At 40.0% G+C, this 18,512-nt stretch overlaps 1 protein-coding gene across 6 annotated transcripts in view; it reads left to right on the forward strand.

Moving 5' to 3' along the window:
* The window catches only part of PDE4D (phosphodiesterase 4D), a 1,576,413-nt gene that overhangs the window by 118,686 nt on the left and 1,439,215 nt on the right, over positions 1–18,512 (forward strand). For 5 of the 6 annotated variants that reach the window (XM_066242823.1, XM_066242815.1, XM_066242799.1 and 2 more), the window contains one exon: positions 9,800–9,892. The gene's annotated coding sequence lies outside the window, so the exon portion shown is untranslated. Of the gene's footprint in view, positions 1–9,799; positions 9,893–12,788; positions 12,807–18,512 lie in introns of those variants that run through there. The other variant, XM_066242838.1, reaches the window with a different exon arrangement.

Raw genomic sequence — 18,512 nt, forward strand, 5'->3', positions numbered from 1 at the left:
GTTGCACCTGGATGTATAGCTAGTATTCTTCTTCCCTCCTTCCTTCTTCCTCATAACTCATAAAGGTCGTGGTGTTTTGAGGGAGCAAGAAAAAGGTACTTTTGGAAATTACAGGCATGAAGAAGGAAACTGCTTTGTTTTGCCATGGAATGTTATCAATCTAGCTATGAGTTGTTTGTATTTTAGAGACTTGTTTTTGTTTTGTTTTTGATCTGAAGGATAAGCTGTAGCAGCACTTAGGTACGTCAGCAATACTAGCACAGTTAAGGAAAGGAAGGCTGATAATAGTGTTGAGGGCTGTGGAGGGCAGAATAATGTGCCCCTCCTCCCCTTTCTCCATGTATCTAGGGCCTAATTCCTGGAGCCTGTAAACATGTTTTGTTACCTGGCAAGGGGGTAATTAAGAGTGCAGATGAAGTTAAGGTTGCTAATCGACTGACTTTGAGAGGGGAGGTTATACTGGCTTATCTGGGTGAGCCCAGTGTAATCACCAGGGTCATTAGGAGTGGAAGAGGGAGGCAATAGAGTGTCAGAGTGACGAAGCGTGAGAAAGACTCAACCTGCTCTTCCAGTTTTGAAGATGGAGAAAGTGAGCCACGAGCCAAAGAATATGGGTAGCAGCCTCTAGAAGATAGAAAAGTCAAGAAGGTGGATTCTCTTCTAGAGTCTCAAAAGAGGAATGCAACTCTGCCAATTTCAATTTAAGCCAATGAGATCCATTCCAGACCCTGTGATGGCTAGAACTGTAAGATAATGTGTTCGTATTGTTTTCAGTAAGTAAGTTTGTGATCATTTGTTTCATAGTGGCAAACTAATGAGGCCTGACAATGGCAAGTTGTAAGAATCTAGAGCAGTGGTCCCCAACCCCTGGGCCACGGACGGGTACCAGTCCACAGAGAAAGAATAAATAACTTACATTATTTCAGTTTAATTTATATTTAAGTCTGAACAATATTTTATTTTTTAAAAAATGACCAGATTCCCTCTGTTCCATCCATCTAAGACTCACTCTTGATGCTTGTCTTGATCACACGATACATTTATCAGTCCCACCCTAAAGGCCGGTCTGTGAAAATATTTTCTGACATTAAACCGGTCCGTGGCTCAAAAAAGGTTGGGGACCACTGATCTAGAGAACAGGGAGTCCATATCTATGAAAGAAACAATGTTAAATGCATTTATAAATGACTACTAGCCTGGTGGAAGAGAATAGGGAGGGGAGAGGAGTGTGTCTGACTGGAGAGTTCATGGCCAGACACAGGAGGGCTGTGGATGCTCAGCTGTAGGTGGTTGTTGCCATGAGGGAATGTGAACACCCTCGTTAGATTTTCTAGTTTTTTCAAAAAAAGCTCACAACTACATTTTGGGATTTTAACACAAATTATTGTAATATTTAACTCTAGAGAGTTAACATAAAAACCAACGATCAACTAATCAACAAACTCTATGCTGTCTAAACACATGTACAGCTGGATGAAAGTAACCTGTGAGCCCATATTTTGAGACTGCTATTCTAGAAGTGCAATTACTCTCAGTGACTTGTAATTCTCACAGTTCTGAGTATAAACCCCCAGATCCTTTTCAGAGCTTAAGAAGCTGATTTAGGGAAGTTAATAGTTGAGTTAGTTAGTAGTAAGCATTAGGTTTAAGTCTCAGAATGTCTGATTGCAAAAGCCAAGATTCACTGTTCACCTTACCGTCTCTGAGTTAAAGGAGGAGATTAATAATGGTGGAATCATAAAAGGAGAAATGGAAGGAAAATAATTAATATTTATGAAGCACAAAATACCTAGGCATTGAACCAGGGATTTTACTTTATTTTTTTGTATTTTTCTTTTTTTTGGGTATTTTTCTGAAGCTGGAAACAGGGAGGCAGTCAGACAGACTCCCGCATGCGCCCGACTGGGATCCACCCGGCATGCCCACCAGCGGGCGATGCTCTGCCCATCCGGGGCATCGCTCTGTCGCAACCAGAGCCACTCTAGCGCCTGGGGCAGAGGCCAAGGAGCCATCCCCAGCGCCCGGGTCATCTTTTGCTCCAGTGGAGCCACGGCTGCGGGAGGGGAAGAGAGAGACAGAGAGGAAGGAGAGGGGGAGGGATAAAGAAGGAGATGGGCGCCTCTCCTGTGTGCCCTGGCCGGGAATCAAACCCGGGACTTCTGCACGCCAGGCCGACGCTCTACCACTGAGCCAACTGGCCAGGGCCTTTTTTGTATTTTTTCTGAAGTTGGAAATGGGGAGGCAGTCAGACAGACTCCTGCATACGCCCAACCGGGATCCACCTGGTGTGCCCACCAGGGGGCGATGCTCTGCCCATCTGGGGCATTGCTCTGTTGCAACCAGAGCCATTCTAGCACCTGAGGCAGAGGCCATAGAGCCATACTCAGTGCCCGGGCCAACTTTGCTCCAGTGGAGCCTCGGCTGCGGGAGGGGAAGAGAGAGACAGAGAGGAAGGAGAGGGGAAAGGGTGGAGAAGCAGATGGGCACTTCTCCTGAGTGCCCTGGCCGGGAATCAAACCTGGGACTCCTGCACGCCTGGCTGACGCTCTACCACTGAGCCAACCAGCTAGGACCATGAACCAGGGATTTTAAGCACAGACATTATCTGTTAATTCTCATAAGAATTTTAGAATGTAAGCAATAGTCTCATTTTCCAGGTGAGAAAAATAAGTTCAAGAGAGGTCAGGAAACTTGCACTTGGTCACATAGATGATAACTGAGAAAAGAAATGGAAAAGGACACATTTTCTCCCCAGTAGCTCCCTCCCCAGAGGGGGAGGAGCAACGCTACCCCTAGGGCTGGAGAAAAGGACAGAATATAGAGGCCTGCTAGGGGCCTACAGGCCTCACACTGCAGGAATTTGTCTTTTTGGGTGGAAGTGAGAGGTAAGATGAGCTGGTAAACTTAGGAAGGTAGGTGTCAGATTAGCTACTTCAGGAGAAAAGAGACTAGCCACCAGAGTGACCTGCTTAGACGAGTGAGACATGATGTGGAAATGATTGGTGGACATTGACAAAGGCCAACAGGCAGATGACTGTGAGTGGAATGAATGGTGTCCATACTCTTGGTTCTCACAGCAGCATCCTTCACAAATGGTAACCAGAGAAGAATGGAATGGCCCATTGGTTTGGTAATAGTTGAAAGGTTAAGAAAGATGGATGGCTCAACTTCATCAACCTCTAGAAAATTCAAATTGGATTCATAGTACCACATTGATACTATACCACATTCATCAGAATGGCTGCAACAAAAAAGACTGGCAATACCAGTGAGAGCATGAGATACCTGAAATGCTTACGTACAGACTGCTAGCAAGAGCATAAATTGGTAGATTCATGTTGGAAACTGTTTTCAGTATCTATGAAGGCTGAACATATATAATAACTAATAGCCTGGCATTTCCAATCCTAGGTGTATGCCCAGCAAAAATATGTACATTTGAGTATGAAAGACGTGTAAGAATGCTCATAACAGCCTAATCTGTAATGGTGAGAAATAAAAATACCTGCTAATTTGTGGTCTAGTCACAGAAGAAAATACTCTATCACAATAATGAGAAATGTGGTACAGTCACACAATATGGATAAATCTCAAAAATACAATGTTGAGAAAAAAATCCAGACATAAAGCATTGCATATCATATGACTCCATTCATATAAAGCTAGAAACAGACCTTTCATTCTAGAATTCAGGACTGTGGTTAATTTTCAAGGAAGGAGATAACTGAGATGGGATATAAGGGAGGCTTCTAGGGTGCTGTAATATTCTAATTAAAAAATATTTGTTATATGGGTGTGTTGACTTTGTGAAAATTCACTTACCTTTCCTGTGCATATATTGTATTTTTTTTAGAGAGAGAAAGAGGAAGGGTGGAGGAGAGAGAGATAAGCATCAATTTTTTGCTCCACTTAGTTGTGAATTGACTGCTTCTCATACGTGCCTTGACAGGGGATTGACCTGATGATCCTGGGCTCAAGATGGTGACCTTGGGCTCAAGCCAGTGACTTTGGGATTGTATCAGCAACCCTGGGGTTGAGTCACTGAGCTCAAGCTTGAGCTGGCAACCTCAGGACCAATCTGGTGACCTTGACATTCCAGGTCGAGGCTCTATTCACTGTACCATCTCTGGTCAGGTACATATATTGTATTTCAATAAAGTATTATGAACAAAAACATGTAAGGTCTGGATGGGAATCTAGTATCATGACAGGCATTATTAAAATTGTTGATAAGTGCAGCTAGAAGAAAGGATTGAATTATTAAATGTGTCCCCAGTTATAGTGGACGTGAGAGATTGTAGCAAAAATTAGGGACATCAATGGTTGTAATGAGAGAAGGAGAATCACCACATTTTAGGGTATTGGATGCAGAGTGTCAACTTGTTATGACAAGTTGACTGTATAGCTGTTGTGAGATTAAATATACAATATTGCATCAATGTGTGGCTATATCTGATCCTGTTTCATAAGTCACCAAAGGCCATTCTCATAGGTCAACATGGGAAGTAGTTGGTTGTTTAAAGTCTACACAGAGGAGACCCCCATAGTTCATTTCTTGACCTTGTTTAATTTTTGCATGTTAATTAGGTACCAGAACTCTTTACAAGGAAATGGAAGGTGACATTAGCATATTAAGTAAATCATATGCAATGTAAACAAAGCTTCTGCTATATCTGTGAACTTGAACCTTGCTTTTCCTGGTTGGTGATCTCCTGGCAAGAGAAATGCAGCAGGTAGATGATAATGTAAACAGTTAAGTTCTCTGCATGACTTTAAAAGAAAGGAAGCAATTTATCTCCCTTATGTATTCACTGAAAGCACCTCTATTTTTTTTCTCAGAAAATTAGATTTGCAATCTTTGCCTTAGTAATGTCTCTTTATTCACTAGGTGTCTTAGTTAAAATAGAAAGGCCATTTATCTTATGAATCAAAGGTTAAGAAAACTGTTCTTAAATAATTATATTAGTTTCCAAGATTCCTTTCCGAATATCATGACTGACATACTGTAGGCAGTCACGCCCTATTAATGAAGATGGCGGATGGTGAAGGTCAGCGCTGGTTTCCTTTCCTCTTACTGCTTCCATCTCTTCTGGGTTGACGTGCATTCTATGTTTCTTTACATATGGCTTACCTTTAAAGTTTCATGAAGAAATACATTTTATTTAAAAATTTTATTTCTAAATAAATTTTACTTAAAATTTTTCTCAGTTCCAGTGACCCTGTTGAATGTAGTCTGACATATTGTTATGGTACCTCTAATGGATTATAAATAATCAATTCTGTAGCACATACCTAAAGGGACCTTATAATTGATCATGCAAATTGGGACTTTTTGAGAATAAAAGGGATGTTATTAATAATTGTGCAGGGTAACAGATGTAAACTGGCATTGTATTGGGCCAAGTGGGATGTATGATTATTCTACCCAGAACTCTCCTGGCAGGAGTGTAAGCCTTGTGAAATCTCTGTTCGATTAGGATACTGCTTACCTGGCCCACCCACTCTGAATGGAGGGTTTCACAGGCATTAACTCAGCTCATCTCTATCTCGAGATAAAACTGTAAGAACCAATTACAAGCACAGTGATGATGCTCCATGACTTGTTTTGGATGTTACTTTTCAATTCCTGCATATTAAAATCCTGGCAAAAATGCCAACAAAGTATCACTAATAGAATCACCTCTATTCATGTCTAGCCTGGTTTTTTATTCTGATTTTCCTGACTTTCATCTTTCAGAGTCTTATGACTAAACAGACAAGTCTCAGTCTAATTAAATATAGGATTTTCTTTTTTAATGACAAGGGGAAGAGGCAGTGGTGAGATTCAAATAATTTAACAACTGGTTCTCTGCCCTAATGACCATTTTTAAGTATAAAAGAAACAATATACTGAAAGGTAGTTTATTATTTCATGCATTTAATAAAATAAAAACAATAAAAGTACACAAGACTAGAATGTTTTAAGAAAGACTTTTAAAATATTAATAAAAAATAGTAAATAATGCATGACAAAAGAACAATAAAAGTGTTAAGATAAATCCATATTGCTTCTTGATTGTCATCCTCACTTGCAATTTTTTTCACCTATGGATAAAATGAACATTACTACAGGCGTATTGAATATGCTGTTGTGAGGATGAACATTAAAAAAGAGTAAGGAATGTAAATCTGTGATTTCCACATTGACTGGCTGCCCAGGCACCCACCTTAGAGAGAACCCTGATTACAAGTCCCAGTTTAACAAACAGTTCGTCAAAATCACCAAAAAATTAGGTATCAATTCTGCTGAACTGGTGCGAACCGGCTGAATCCCTCCACTGATGAGAGGCCCCCTATATAGCATGCAGTATGTCAGCTAGTTCTCATTTATCTCTGGGCCATCATGTGAGTTCTGCATTCCTCTTCTTGGCTCTTGGGTGAACTGACTCACTCTTCTGTCTCTGCACTGGGTTCTCAGCCATGGGAGTTGTCAGGAATCTAAAGACTCAATAGCACCCCGTTTTCCTGTGGGTTCCAGACCAAAGGAGAAATAAAGACATAGAAGTGAATGAGGATCAGGATCTCTTCTTTAATACTGGGCATCTATGTTATGGGGCTGGGCCCAGTGCATTTCCTACCATTTGTCCTCTGTAGTGATCTTACCTCCTTGGAGATGAAGCAGCCAGGCCTGTCCCTGTGGCTTTAAACAAGGAGGACAGAAGAATATCTGTGATTTCAGGACAGTAGTTCAGGATGGAAGGGTGGGTGAAAAAGAAGTGGGGAAGAAGAATTATGAACAGCTAGAAAGAAAAATAAAAATAAAAAGACAAGGAAAGAGAGGGAGGAGAGAGGAAGAAAGAGCAAAATGGTGAGGGTAAGAATGGGACTGAGCAATTAAAATACAGAGAAAAATACACGTCCTGCCATACTAAACATAGGTCATGATATTCCATGGGAAACCCCACCAAGTCCACCCTGAGGCTGCAACAGCCAGAGGTTCCTGTTCAACCGTTTCACATGCAGCATCCTAGGGGCTACCATGAGGACCCTGGACAACCACAATGCCTTTCCAGCATTGTCACAGAGGAATGTAAAGCCACATCTTTGTCACCTGTAAATTGTGAAACATCAGCTCTTAGTCTGCAGAAGGGTACAACACTTTATATTTTAGATAAAGAAAACTTTATTATTGTTGTTATTTTATAAAAGAGAAATTATATGAGCATGATGGATACCATTCTTTGAAATATTTGCAAGTATTTTATCCTTGAATAAAACCGGAGAATGGTACAGGATCAAAGATATTTCAAAGATAAGCTTCTTTCATTCCCATCATCTGTAAGACCTGAAAAAAAAAAGCTCTGGGTGATGACATACATAATTCAAAAGTGCTTTCTTTGTAGAGGGTAGGGCTTCTCTTTTCCTCCTTCTAAGGCAGGGCAGGGCAGCTATTTTAGTCCAAGTGGAAGCATGAGGTCATGTTGGGGCTGGAGGCTCAGCTCTGGTGAATCCTCCAGAAGAGTCAAAGGGGTGCTTGGACATGGGCTTGGGGAAATAATCGATTTGGTCTTAAGTGCTTGTTCTTCAGACTCAAACAGCACAGAACATTGTAATGACTGATATACTGACCCAGGGTATTAGGACTCCCACTGAAAGTCTAGTGTAACCAGGTTCTAGCAGGGAGAATAAACATGAAATTGAACAGTGAGGTAGGACAGGAGAAATTTCGTGTAAGACTGACACATCTTGTTGGAACTAGTATTTCATTAAGCAGTAGGAAAGAAGACCCGGACTGAGTTATTTAACATATATATATATAAAGGAAAATGTATTTTCAAAGTTCTTATTTGATGTAGAATTCTTATTGATGTAAAGATTCTTGAAAATTACTTTTACCCTCAACAAATAAGGAATTGGTTTCCTAAATAGACAATCTACCCAGATGGGAGACCTGTTCATCAGGACAGAATGATCACCAAGATTAGGCTGTGTGGTTTGGGCTTGGATTTAATTTTCACCTCTTTTGATCTAGTGTGGCACTCACTTATTTTCCTTTTTCAAAGGTTCTAGAATTTGTTTCATCTTAGAGATTAAAAACACAATCAATCAGTAAGGAACTGAGAACAAACAAACAAAAAACACCGAAGACTTCATGTTTTTTAATCTCTTGACTTGTCAGGTATATCTTCTTGGTTGAATTTCATGTGAGTGTTGATTTTGTGTTTTGTTTAAAATCTGCTTCCAGAGCTGTGGTGCTGCATATATTTGTGCAGATTAGTCACTGTACAGTGGGCTGGGCTGCAGGGGATAAGTGAGAGTGGAAAGGCAGTCACACCCTGCTTGCCAAGCCGTGTCATATGGTGGGGATCTGTCAACTCAGAGGAAGGGCACACTATCCTACTTCCCACAATGGTGCCATATGGGCTAGCAAGTGGCCTGGATTGCCCCGAAGGTCTGTTTTGGTAAAGAGCAGGCAGAAATGCTAGGATCTACAGTTCTGAAAGTGGTCAGATTCTTAGACAGTCTCAATTATCTAAGTCCATTACTCAATTTGTTTAATCTGAAGAATTCAAAGTTCTGATTTTCGGGAAGCATTGGAACTTCAGTATGTTTGATGCAAAAGAATGCTTGCTATGCAACTTCACTTTTCAGGGAAACTTGATAATTTGGGGCTTAAGTGAAATCCATCCATCTGATCTGTCTCTTGGTTACCAAAGAGGGCTTGCACGGGTCAGGCAGGGGTTATGATCCGGGGAGGCACTACAAAATAGTGGAGAATTGTTGTGCAGGAAAGCAAACACATGCCTCCAGGGACTTCAGAATTTTTGATATTTTTCAGAAGAACCTGGAAATCATGATGTGAAATCTCCTGATTTTAAAATATTGACAGCCAATTGAAATGTTTAAAGAACCCTATACAAAGGTTGTGAAACTTGTCTCCATCTTGCTGAATGCCATGATGGGGAAAATGTGTGGGTCCTATGAGGTGTCTGGGCATCAGTTTGTGACCTCTGCCTCAGTGGGATGTATGTATGCCCATAGAAGGGTGTCCTGTATTCTATTATAATTGAGTGGGAAGCTTCTCTACTTTTAATGAGTTTGAAAGTAAAGGTATTATCCATTTACTCCTCTGCCTTTTGGAGAGTAGGCTGGTTATAGTACTTGGAAAATACGGAATAAACATTGTTAATGGGTGCTTTAAAAATAATTATTACTCTAAGTGCTTTCTGATTATCTGAAGCAAGTCTATCAAGAGTTTTCAATGTGGTCCTCTACAGACTTACAAAAGAGTTTAGGGTTGGCAGTGAAAATTGAGAGATAGGGGGGAAATAGTTTTGCTTTTTGGGAATAGAGCCATTCTGTGTATATTGGTTTTGGGAATAGGGATTTTAAAGCACGCCACTTTACATTTCTAAGAAGAAAATAGGAAACTTTGTCAGAAATGTCACCTGTTTTAATGTCTGAACACCAGTGACACTCTGCAAGTTAAAAGCAAATTTGGAAAAATTTTAATCAAGCTGGCATGTCACAAAACTGGCATGGGCATGGTTCATAAATTTCATCTTTTTACTTGAGGAAAATAAAAAACATTTTCTGATTTCATGGCAGAAAACCTTTTGAGGTTTTATGAAAAATTCAATAATATTTTATGATATATTTAATGTTTTAATACAAATAATTTAATATTTTACAATACAGCTGATTATTTTTCCATCGCCTTCTAAGGCAGTTCCATACAGGCCCATGCAATGCTGGACCTGTGATGATAAAGCATGCTATGATCTGAACTCCAGCTTTTTCTCTTGTTTTTCCCCCACAGCAGCTGACAATGACCTCCTGATAGACTCTGGCAGAGTAAGAATTCAGGGAGGAGCTCAACAGGACAACCGGTCTAGGTGGCCTTTCTGGCAAGGTGAGCGCATATTTCTTCTGGGTCTATTGGGTACTGGCAGGTGTGAACTTCGGAACCCTAATGAGAAGCAGGAATTCAAGGGTCTCTGCAAACTTGGGGAAGATCCGTGTCGTTTTCCTGTAGAACTGGCAGGGACTAGGCTGATATTGTGAAAGTTGAGAAGTCTGACCAATTTTGTCAGGTGTCTGTACTGATATTTGCAAATCTACAACTTAATGTGACTTTTCTACTTAACATTCTCTAGTAGCATCTCATTGGGTTTAGAATAAAATCCAAGATGTTAACTGTGAATGACATGGCTTGTCTTGTGCTGAGCTCTGCCTTCCTCTTCCGCCTCATTTCCAGGGACTTGAGCTTTCTTCCTCTTCTTTAAATAATAAGCTCTTCCTCACTTCCGGCTCTTTGTTGAACCTGATGATCCCTCTTTCTAGGTGATTCTTCCCTCACATCATTTGGGCTTTGATTCAAATATGACCTTCTTGGAGAGGTTACCTTAGGTGACCCAACCACCAGCACTGTCCCATCACTCTGTTTCATTTTCATCAAAGCACTTATTTGAATTTATATTATTGTTTGTTTCTCTACTAAAATGTAAGTCTCATGAGAATAGGATTTTCTCTATTGTACTTTATTGCTATATTTACAGATGCTAAGACTACTGAATTACAATTGCCCTCATTCGGTGGCTTTCCTTGCAGGCTGTCTTAATCTTGATTGGAATATAATTTTACTATTTGGCAGGGATGGGGGATAACAGGGTTAGAGGGTAGTGAGAAAATGGAAATATATGGGAATGATGAATTTGGCTACATGATTTAGCAGTGAATCACAAGCATTGCTTTAAAACAAAAACAAACCAATTATATAATGCTTGAAAGTTAGACTCTAACACAGGGGTAGGGAACCTATGACTCGCGAGCCAGATGTGGCTCTTTTGATGGCTGCATCTGGCTTGCAGACAAATCTTTAATAAAAAAATAGTAATGTTAAAAATATAAAACATTCTCATGTATTACAACCCATTCATTTCCTGCCGCTCATATTCATGGTTGTGGGTGGCTGGAGCCAATCACAGCTGTCCTCTGGGACAACACCAAATTTTTATTGGATAATGTGTAACATACACGGGTTGTTGTATGGCTCTCACGGAATTACATTTTAAAATATGTAGTGTTCATGGCTCTCTCAGCCAAAAAGTTTCCTGACCCCTGCTCTAATATAACCTTACAGTAGACGGAGTTGTGTAAATCATGCTTTATCTTAACAATTATGACAAGAATGGGAATCTGATGACATTGTTGCAGAACATTAAATAAATGGGTGGGCTTCAAGTTTGCTTTAAGCCTACCTGCATGATGGATCAATAAAAGCTTTTCCACTAGAAGTAGAAAAGATGCATTCAAGATCTTAAATAATCAGTGACAGAGCCCATTGCTAGTGCCAGTTTTTTTTTTAAAGGAATTTTCCTTCTATCACCCTAAAACTCTGTGATGACCCATATAATTGTTTGCAAATGGGTCATCTGGGATCAAGGACAATAGAATTAATCTATCAAGTATCAGACAGAAGCAAAATATGATAATATTTTTTATCTGTACCCTAAGACATGTTGTAGAAGAGATAGATGTTCCATGAAGCTGGTGAACTTTTAACTAATGTAGAAAATAATCCATTAAGATTTAACCCTCATCAATCATTGTTCTTATTGTTACCATGTGGCAGAAAAATGTAAATAAGTGCAGAAAAATGTAAATATGAAAGCATAGCTAGACATTTTCAGGTTCCCAAACAATGATTCATCTGACCCTCCTGTCATCTTTTCATGACCAAAAGAAAGCCAAACAGTTTTCTGTGATTAAAAGTCTTTTATCAATGTAAGTCCACAGGAGCATATCAAACACAGGGGGAGGGGCCATAACAAATTTTGGTCTATTTCACATCTCTTGAGCAGGGCTCTAAATGTAATCTCCTCATTGAGAATGTGTATTTCATTTCTGTGGGACATAAATTGCCTTCTCTTCTCTACTCCCAGCACTGATTACAGTCTTCTACAGGGAGCAGAATTTTAAATTTTGTGGGATTCATAAGCATGTCAGAGTAGAGGTAGTAATGGGAGATTAGGAGATGATCTGGAACAGAGATGAGCAAAATCAGATAAAATGAATCAGAACTGTGACACAGTCTTAGCTCACTGTTATTTTGTGGAAGCTCTGAGTTGCAGAGTCTTAGTCACTTTATCAGTTAGGATGGACTAAGATGTGCTACTGTAGTCACAGTGCAGTGTCAGGGATTAAACAACAAAGATTTATTTCTTACTCAGGCAGCGTGTTCATTGTGGGTCAGCTGGGTGCCCTGTTCACCCTTGCCCCTCAGGGACATAGGTTAATGGAGTAGCCAACATATCAAATGTTGGCGATTGCTCTGCTTCAGGGGAAGGTGCGCTCTAAAGGGCCTCATCCTAAGTGGTTAAATGCACTTCTACAGAAATGGCACGAGACACTTCAACCCAAAACTCGTTGACTAGAACTCATTGTGCCGGGCTTCACAAGAGGGATGGAAAGTGTAGTCGTGGACAGAACTAATGACATTCACTTAGTATTTTACTCCTTATATTTGGCACACATTGATTTATTAGAATAGAGAGCGTAGGCTGGTTATCAGAGATTGTGTCATTTCCTTCATTCAGAATTACCATTGATTTATTGAATTATGATTTTATTTCTCAATATATTTTACATAATTTGATTAATTTTCATAGATACATTGAATAATTGATTATTGATTTACTAATCAATGCATTGATTCTTAAATTTGGCAGGTATTTGTGGAGCACCAACTAAGTGTTCAATCACTATGCTAAATACCACCTTGGATGACTTTGCTAAATTATCACTCAGTCATCACTCAGAAAAAGGTACATTTTGTGGGGCAGCTCTGTTAGACTTACTTGCTGATACTGGCTGCAAGCCCTTTGCCTGATTGGTACATGAGTGTGTGGCAGCACCATGTGTGTATGGCCTACATAAGGCTATGGGTGCTTGTGCTTGAAAGATGGGTGATTGTGAATGGTGGGTTGCCTGCCCACCACTGTGAGGGGCCGTTCTTACTGTTTGCGTGCTAGAGAAGAGCTTTTCCCCTGCCCGCGTGCTTGTCCACTGTTGTGAGACTCTTGACCAAATGGCCCAACCCTTTCCTGCTCCGCAGTTTCTCTACTGTCTGCCCGGATCCAATGTGAACCTGCCTGGCCTCGGCCACCAGCATTACACATTTCATTTCATGCAGAGAAGGTTTTTGAGAGGATTAACCACTTTCTGGGGTGTTGTTGAACAGCTAAGGTCATGTTTTCAAGGTGCCTAGTACTGGCTATAGTAATGATGATGTTGCAACTTGATCTGTATTTTATAATTTATCTCCTAAAGTAATTTTTTGTAACTGGTAATTAAATTAAGCAGTGCTCATTGACCAATAGTCATGGAGTTAGGACTGCCTCCTGAAACTCTCCATTCATCCTCCACACATGGTCTGCTGAGTTGGGACATTTAAATATTGTTCAGTCCTCGTGATACCAAGAGCACAGACACCAACCACATATGCAATATCTTCTGTGAGAAGATTTAATGACTCATCACTGTCCCCATGAGATGTTTAATGAAGAGCTAGGTACAATGTTAGATATGTATCAAGGTACCTGTACTTAATATAAGTTAATTAGGCATAACCCTTAACTTTTATCTTCTACTTTTTGGTCTTTTGGTGATAGATGTTGGTCCCTGTAATACTGGTGGCTGAGACCAGACAGGTTCTCATTGAATTCGGCAGATGGTAGAGGAACTGAGGAGCTGTAAAGCATAGGGCCATACCCGTTTATTGGAGGCTTGCAAAGACAGGCGAGTGAATAAACAAAAAAGGAAGAGCTAATAAACAAAGGAAACCCTGCTTATCACAGTGAAGGGCAAGGAAGCAGGAAAACGGCACTTCTCAGTGGCAGGAGAACAACCTGAGAGCTTCGCCCCCAAGGGAAAGCACCCATAGCCTTACATACACTATACACACATGGCAGTGCCACGTGCTCACGCACTAATCAGGCAAAGTGCTTGCAGCTGGTAAAACCAGTGAACAAGCCTAACACAGCTGTTTTCCCTACAGTCCCCTAGCTGTGTCTTCCTTAGCCTCCAGGATTCTCTTCTGCTCACCACAATTCCCCACATTTCCCCCTTGATAAATAGCAGCTGTGCACTTGGTGACGTTTGTTTTGTGGTGTTATATGTTAAAGGCAAATAAGGGGACAAAATTTTTGTTGCATCAACAATAACACTTGTTCTTATCTAATTCGAGTGTGCTGATCTCAAACCTGACATTAGTTTTTCTCTGTAAGCTACAGTGTTTTTTGCAATTCAAGATTTTAGGTTTTCATTTTATTGTAAAATTTTCAATATTTAGTTTAACATAATGAAGTAGAATGTTTTCTTGGGCATCATCTTTGTGAAAATATAATAATTTATACAATAATGCAGTAAATACACTAAAAGATATGACTGCATCAGAATTTGTCTACAATTTTGAAATAGAACATATTAAAACACTTGTTTTAGTCATAAAATTTGTGCAAAACTAAATTAAATTCTATTCAGGCAAAAATTTGCGTTTGTAGCTCTTGCATTTGTGTACTTGTTGAGGACAATCTCGTTTGATGCTCCAGCAGTAGTCTGCTCATCATTAACAGCTCCAAGATTTTCGGGAAACTTATCAAGGTGACTGTTCAGGAAGTGAATCTTAACACTCATGTTACATCCAATGTTGTGGAAAGCCAACAGCATCCTTTGAACCAGAAGTTCACAATTTTCTGCTATTTTGTTGCCAAGGTAGTTCTTTGTAACTGCCACAAAAGACTGCCATGCTGCTTTCTCCTCCTTATTCATCCTCCTGGAAAATTCTTCATCACATATGAGGGTTCAAATTTGAGGTCCATTGAATACACCTGCTTTTATCCTCTCGAAAGACAAGGCAGGAAAAGCAGAAATAATATGTTGAAAGCATTCACTTCCTCTATTCAAAGCCTGAACAAACTGCTTCGTTAAGTCAAGTTTGATGTGAAATGGGGGGAAAATGATCCTGTCTCGATTAACTACAGGTTCATTCACAATATTTTGCATCCCTACTTCCAGAGCTTCACGTTTCAGCCACTCTTTCTGTGTCCAGTGTTTCTCCTGAGCTTGGCTGTCCCACAAACACAGAGAGCAAGGATACTTTGTGAAACCTTTCTGTTGTCCTAGTAGGAAATTTACCATTTTAAGATCCACACTAATGATCCAGTTATGTTCCTCATACTTTAGAAAGTTGAGGACAATTTTTATGTCATTCTTACTAAGTCATTCAATTCAGGTTGGCTAAACTGCTGAGGGGTTAATGACTGCTTGGCATCAGAAGAAGACCCTTCAGATTCTATAACCATTTCCTCATGTATCTTATCAAAATACACTTGATCACCATGTTCACTTTCTTCATCCTTAGAAGAAATAAAACCATTGAAAACTGGAACCAGGAGTGTCTCAGAGTGTGGGATAGGTCATATTGCTGAAGGAATATTAGGATATGAGATCATATGCTGTTTTTTTCTTGCCGATGTTCTTTGTATGGATCAGACAGAAATAACAGTCACTGCTGTAGTCCTTAGGTTCATGCCAAACCATGGGAATATCAAAAGACATGTCTTTGCGTTTTCCTTTTGTCCAGTCATGAAGCATTTCCTCACAATTATGACACACAATATGAAGAGCCCAATTCTTGTCTTGATCGCCAAAGGGAACTTGAAAATAGGCAATAGATGCACGTGTCACAAATGATGAAATATTGCGCCTTTGACATTGAAGTGTGTAACAGCCACATATATAACAGAAGGTGTCAGGACTATTCTTACATTTACACCTACTCAAAGAAGACATGATTCACCCTGGCCAGTTGGTTCAGCGATAGAGCATCGGCCTGGCGTGCAGGAGTCCCGGGTTCGATTCCCAGCCAGGGCACACAGGAGAAGTGCCCATCTGCTTCTCCACCCCTCCCCCTCTCCTTCCTCTCTGTCTCTCTCTTCCCCTCCCGCAGCCAAGGCTCCATTGGAGCAAAGATGGCCCAGGCACTGAGGATGGCTCTGTGGTCTCTGCCTCAGGTGCTAGAATGGCTCTGGATGCAGCAGAGTGACGCCCCAGAGGGGCAGAGCATCGCCCCCTGGTGGGCATGCTGGGTGGATCCCGGTTGGGCGCATGCAGGAGTCTGTCTGACTGCCTCCCCGTTTCCAATTTTGGAAAAATGGGGGGGGGGGGAAAGAAGACATGATTCAATCTTAAAACAAAATAAGTGGGTGTTTTTATCAGAATAATTTTTTACATTTAAAAACAACTACAATTATGTAAAAGTGATATTTGTAAAACATTAATTGCCTTATGGTTATGTTCAATCCAAGAGTTGTTGCCCTTTAACTCCAGTTTAAAAACCAATGAATGCCATTAACTGTAAAAAAAAGTAATTAAAATTTCATAAAAACTAGAGCATGCACCAAAAAACAGATTTCAGATTTGGAATCAGCAATGCAGAAATATATAGAAACAGTTCTAAAACCTCATGCAACCAAAAATGAAAATAGAAATTGTTCCCCAGCTGTGCACTTGGTGATGTTTGTTTTGTGCTGTTGTATGTTAAAGGCAGATAATCTGCATGAGGAGTCTGGGTTACTTCTTGATAAGCTCTGCACCCTCCTTTAACTGTTTCCAAAACAACTGCATTTCATTTGAGTGTGAAAATTCTTTCTGTGGTTTTCTCATATTAATGCTGTCAAATAAGGTTGACTAGGTGAGGTTTCCTTCTTCACAGATCTGAATCTGGGATTTCTGGCTAGTGTTTCACTTGTCTCTCTGAGAAAAAAAGGAATATGAGTATGCTTTTTGACTCATGGCTTCTTACGCCCAAGTCTGCTTTACCCGATTTTCATGTAAGCAGTCACACCTGCTTCTTTGATTCAGTTCTCATCCTGCTTTCAGGTCACAGATAGAAACTTCTGATAACAAAGACCTTGTCCCCTAGCAACAAACCACATCCACTTTTGCCCCTATAGGACCATTCTATTAACCCACTTATAGATACCTCAAAAGGTATCTGAAAAAGTATAGACGGTGAATATGAGAAAGAAGCATGTCTTGTTAGGTAAGAATATATATGACTAGAAACATGAGCCAAAGTGTGTGTGTGTGTGTGTGTGTGTGTGTGTGTGTGTGTGTGTGTGTATACATGGGCACGAAAGAGAATGTATTTTAAGACAAAGGTGATTGTTTACCAAATGGATTCTGTAATATTAGTGCATGGATAATGAGCACAAGAACAGCTTTAAGAAATGTAAGCTAACTTTCTATCAAGGCCAGGAGATACATTGTTAGATGTGTTTTACTAAAGGGATTGTTCTTTAAGAAGGTTTTGAACTAGTATTTTAAGAAGTCTATGGGGAACAATTTTTTTCTTTGTTATCCTTTCTAAGAATGAAACAGAGATAGGAGATTCCATGTTTTTGTTTGTTTTATCCAAATCTTTTCAGGGGATAAATCAGCTACTACTTCCTTATAAGACCTTGAAATTAATTTTTTTCAAGATGTCTTATTTTTATAACAATATTTTTGGTTATTCTGGACCAATATTTTTCTTTACATATATTTTGTACCTCTGACTTCTGTAATGAATTCCACACTTAGAATGGTAGCTACCTGAAGACAGAGGTTATGTCTTTGCTCTTGTAATTCCCACATAGTATGTGCCCATCTGATGTCTTTTAATTGGTTGATTGACCAAATGAAGACAGACCCAGGATTCCCATAGAATAGAATAAAAGCCTGTTTCTGCTTGCTCTTCTCTTCAGTGAGGAGGCTACCTAAAAGGCACGTACGATAGCATCGTGCATATCTTGTTTGCAGTGGTTTGACTTTATTTACTTCCTGTTTAAATTCAAGAAAAATAGGTAGATAATTATTTTTTGTATTATCTCCAAACTAAACTTGAATGAAATCTTATATTAAATAATGTGCAAAATTAATGCTCTGTTTAGCTGCCACGGAGGTTTTGGCATGTTGTTTGGGTAAATTATGGGGCTGGTCTGGAAGGCCCAGGCCCTGGAATGGCAGGTCTATGCTGCCATGGTGATGTGGGTTGGAGGAGATGGATGGCTATCACGTAAAGTGTCTACCAAATCACTGTGCCAACAGCAATGTTTGGTACCACCCAGGGAGTACTCTATCAGAATAGGATGTTTTCTTGGCTCAACATAATATACCATAATGTGTCTGATATAGTCAGCCAAAACATGACCATTTATCAATGCCTCTGCCAGCTACCAGGGCTAACTAAGAAAACCAAAAGCCAAATGCAGTGATCAAAAAGACAGCTAGAGAAGTAAAAGGCAAAAGAATGAGAAAAAGATAGCTAGGAATCCATGTTTTGCCTAGTTATCTGTCTTGTTTCCTTGGAATCACTAGTGTGGGGACTACTGCTTCTGTATGCAATCCATCTTCTCTGTGGGGATGGGACTACTCATTCCTGAATCCTCCCACTTCTGACCACCTCAGTCATTGTGAAGTGGACATGG

Source organism: Saccopteryx bilineata, chromosome 1, assembly GCF_036850765.1.
Source record: "Saccopteryx bilineata isolate mSacBil1 chromosome 1, mSacBil1_pri_phased_curated, whole genome shotgun sequence".
In the NCBI taxonomy this organism is placed as follows: Eukaryota; Metazoa; Chordata; class Mammalia; order Chiroptera; family Emballonuridae; genus Saccopteryx; species Saccopteryx bilineata.